The 4,388-nt window shown below is 35.7% G+C and overlaps 1 protein-coding gene across 1 annotated transcript in view; it reads left to right on the plus strand.

The window, feature by feature from the left end:
• The first annotated feature begins 344 nt into the window (after positions 1-344).
• STAMBPL1 (STAM binding protein-like 1) overlaps positions 345-4,388 on the plus strand; it is a 39,844-nt gene continuing 35,800 nt past the window's right edge. Inside the window, exon 1 of the mRNA XM_005875957.2 lies at positions 345-444. The gene's annotated coding sequence lies outside the window, so the exon portion shown is untranslated. The remainder of the gene's footprint in view (positions 445-4,388) is intronic.

Raw genomic sequence — 4,388 nt, forward strand, 5'->3', positions numbered from 1 at the left:
TGATTCTTGGGAATTTTAAAAAGAAACTTGGTTGTTTTTTGTTTGTTTGTTTGTTTTAAATAAAACAAGCACCATTTAAATGATCATGCAGATAATCCTAGTCTTTTACCCATATTGTGGTCTTGAGGGCCAGTTTCTTGCCTACTTTTGCCTTGTTTCATAGGACTGATTGCCAATGCGAGGCTTAGAGAGAGACATTGAGGGGAGCGGTATTCCCCAGGAGATTTGCTCCTGGAGAGGAGAATGTCTCTGGGTTGGCTCCTGAGAAGGACTGATAAAAATAGTTAAAGAACTGTTAGTAATAGTTACTTTTTTTTTTTTTTTTAGCACCTAGGCCTTAACTAAACCGGTTTGATCATATTCCTCCTTCAAGGACTCTTCCCAGTCCTACTTACAGCATCAATCCAGGGAGTGAGGTTGCTTTTCACAGAGAAGAAAAGTCTGGTAATTCTTGCTCAACATATGAGGGGTAGAGGAAACATGTAGATGCTGCCCAGGAAATGCCAGGTGCCTTCCCGGAGGATACATTTACAAATTAGAGACATTCTAATCTGCTGGATTCGGGATTCTGTCTAAAGTTAGCATTTTTTCTCAACCCTGTGAAAGATTTATAAGTAACTTCAAATGATACCACAAAAAATGACTCATAGTCATCCCTGAAAATATCAGAGTCAGCTTTCTGTCCCTTCCGGCTAACGGATCACAGATGCTCAATAAATGTGTGTTAAATGAAAAACAAGTCTGGAATGTCTTTACTTCCCAATTTAACTAGTTCACATCTAGTATTGATTGTTTTTAGCCATAACTTTATAGGAACCTTTCATCAAATTGAAGCTCATGCATATATTCAACTAAGATCAACTTCCTCCATCAAGGAACAATAACAATCCCTTCGAGATAAAAACAAACAAACAGACAAAAAGCACTGTATTGGCACCTGTTGACTTGCTCACTCCATGAACATGTGAATTGTCCAGCGGGATGTGTGAGTTTACATTAAAAAAATCCTGAGTTGACATCAGGCTGTTCATTCAGCCCAGGAATAATCGGGATGTGCCTTTTGTCACAAATTATTTGCATTTCTAAGCAAATCACATGAGTTTCTAGTACAATCCAGCATCTCCTCATGCTAAATGGAAAAGCCAATGAAACCTTTGGCAAATGGCTAAATGTTCACAGCACATGGCATTTGATTTTCTTTCTAAATTTTAAATTCATCCGTGTTGTGTTTGTCCATTGATTTGGCTGGCTTAGAAACTAATTCAGACTGGTGGTTACTTAGTAACTTGCGTTTATTAAAAGCAGCTCCTTTATTTAAGCACAGTAATTCGTGTTTTAATTGCTCTAGTTAGCCTTTTAAAGTCCTCTTGGAAATGGTTGCATTGTATGATCTTGGATATTAAGAGCGCTATGCTTTTTTTTTTTTTAATAGTTCTAACTTTCCATTCCTAGTCATTAGAAATTTAGCCTATGATTCATGTTTTAATTTCAGGACTAAAAATTATTAGAAAGCTGTCTGAAGTTTGCCTGGATATTAACATGATCATGCATATTAATAATGCACATTTTCTGTCTGGCATTCTTCTGTCCATGTCCTCCAATCAAGCTTGTTTTATTCTGAATAAAAATTAAATGAGACCCTTAAACATTTAATTTTTTTTTCTAATAGGCTATGTCCAAAATAAGTACAATAAAAAACTGCTATCACTGTGTTGAAGTAATACAAATACTGATATCCTCTGCATAATGAAACATGGCCATTCTTATCAGGTATTTACTTGATTAGTAGGAACTTGAACAAGGGTTAAAGGCCTGTTCGTTTCATGCCTTACTAAGGCCTGTGAAAGCCAGGGAGTGGAATTTTGATTAGATAAGGTGGCCAGTTCAAGGGAGGTTCCTGGAAAGGATTCAGTGATGAAAGCATCTTTTCGAAGAATATTTTGGCCATTGGGTGGGGAGTGGATTAGTGGAAAGAGGGAGTGGAGGTGTCAATCTGGTGTCAGATGATAGCCGCACTTTTCATCCAAAGGCTGCAATGGAGAAACGAAAACTTAAGACAGTCAGACATCAGAAGTCTTTGTTTTATGTGCAAGAGGGATAGTAAACCTGTGGCACAAGGGTCATCATTCACATATTCCACATTCGTGGAACATCACCCACATTTTTTTTGGCTGAGCCCTAGTGTAACCTCAGAATCTTGCAAACATTTGACAGATATTTAGTAATAAATATTAGTTCCTGAACATGTGCTATATGCCAGGCACTGTGCAAAGACTTAACACATTATCTCAAGGGTGATGGCATAGTTAGGAACATGAATTCTTTTTGCCATTTACTAGTTGTGTGTCCTTGGGCAAGTTACTAACTTCTCTGAGCCTCAGTTTCCTCATCTTTTAACAAGGATATTAATTTCCCTCTCATAAGGCTTGGGGTAGGGTTAAATGAATAAATAGGTATAAATGAAAAGTGATTAGAAGTGTCTGGCAAAAAAGTTGTGCTATATGTGTTTGTTGTTATTTATTAATTCATAAAACAACTTTAGGCAATAGGTATCATTGTGCAAATTTAAAAATTGAGGTACAGAGAGATTCTTGTATAAAATTTTTGCTTTAGTTGTATTTAGTATTTTTAGTATTTTGTAAGTGGTATTTTTCATTAAGTGCTTTATTAAGAAGTCTTTCAATTTATATTTTTACATTTGCTTTAAAAATTGTTTATTTTTTGTTTTTGCCTAAGAGTTGACATATGCAATACATATAAATTTGTAACATCTCTCCTTATACCCAGTGATTCTGAGCTGGAAGAAAGGAGGTATGTCTTCCTAATATAGTGTATAGCATATAGCTCATCCTATATAATAAAAACGTAATATGCTAAGTGTCTGACCATTTGACCTTTCAACCAGTCGCTATGATGTGCACTGACCACCAGGGGGCAGATGCTCTGACAGGTAGGTTGGCTTGCTGCTGTGGTCCGGCCATATGTGGAATCTAATGAACATTGGGACTGGGTGAGATGGGCAGGACACGCCCTGGAGCCCTCCTGCGGTCCCTCCCAGGCCCCGATTGTGCACTGGTTTGGTCCCTCGGCCTGGCCTGTGCCCTCTCACAGTTCAGGACCCTTCAGGGGATGTCAGAGAGCCAGTTTCGCCCCGATCCCTGCAGGTCAGGCTAAGGTTCCCCACTGGTGCATGAATCTGTGCACTGGGCCTCTAGTATTATATATTATATAAATAATGTGCAATGTAATATTATGTAATTATATAATATATGTTATATATGTCATATGAAGATGTTATATGCATTATATTAGGTATGTATTATACTAGTATACTTATATATGCATTCTCTATGTATACATGGTATAATGTATACATTATAAGTTATATATAATATGTAGTGCATTATATTAGGGAGACATTTATGTTATATATAATGAACAACTGGGTATAAGGAGAAATGTTACCAATGAGTATGTGTACATTAAATTATTGGGCAGGTATCAGTATTCTGAAAAACTTCTGTGCCATCCACCTCTCTCCATACTCCTAGAATCTTATATATCTCCAATTCATGACTGACAGTGGAGTTATGATGACATTTTATAACTGTTTTTATTCAGAATGTTTTACAGATTAACCACAGAGTAAATTTTAGCTGTTCTTTGACTTGTTGAAGTAATTACGTCTTAGTTATAAGAGGCCAGATTTTAATTATAGGTGGGAAGGCTGCTATAGCAACCAATAATACAAAATTCTTAATTCCCTTAATGCTGCTTTAGGATGCAATATGCCATCACCAGTTTTAATATTTTAACATTATATTAGTCCTTATATAATTTCTTGTTCTTATAACTAACTTTCAGAAATGTGTAACTAGTATTGTTTTTTTCTAAGGAAGCAAAAAATTTTCTTGGTTTTATGTAAAGTTTGTGAGTAAAACATGACTATTTAGTTGAAGAAAAATGTTCAAATCTCTTTAAAAATATGGTGTGCATCCTTTGTTCCTTTATTTTACCTTTTTTTGTAAATTACATGTCATTAACTAAAGTTCAATTCCTTGTCAAGGAACTGTTTTTAAATTTAGTGAGTTTATCCACTCCTCTACTGATAGGCACTTGGGCTGTTTCTAGATCTTAGCTATTATAAATAGTGTTGCTATGAACATAGAGGTGCATATATTCTTCCTGATAGATGAGTGGATAAAAAAGTTGTGGCACGTTTACACAATGGAATACCATGCCACCATAAAAAAGAAGGATCTCTTACCTTTTTTTTTTTTCATGTTTTTTTTGCTTTTTTTAAAAATTTAATTTTGTTTTATTTCTTAAAGTATTACAAAGAGTATTACACATGTCTCCTTTTTCCCCCCCTTGACATTCCCCCGGCC

The sequence above is a fragment of the Myotis brandtii genome, unplaced genomic scaffold, assembly GCF_000412655.1.
Source record: "Myotis brandtii unplaced genomic scaffold, ASM41265v1 scaffold475, whole genome shotgun sequence".
Lineage (NCBI taxonomy): Eukaryota > Metazoa > Chordata > Mammalia > Chiroptera > Vespertilionidae > Myotis > Myotis brandtii.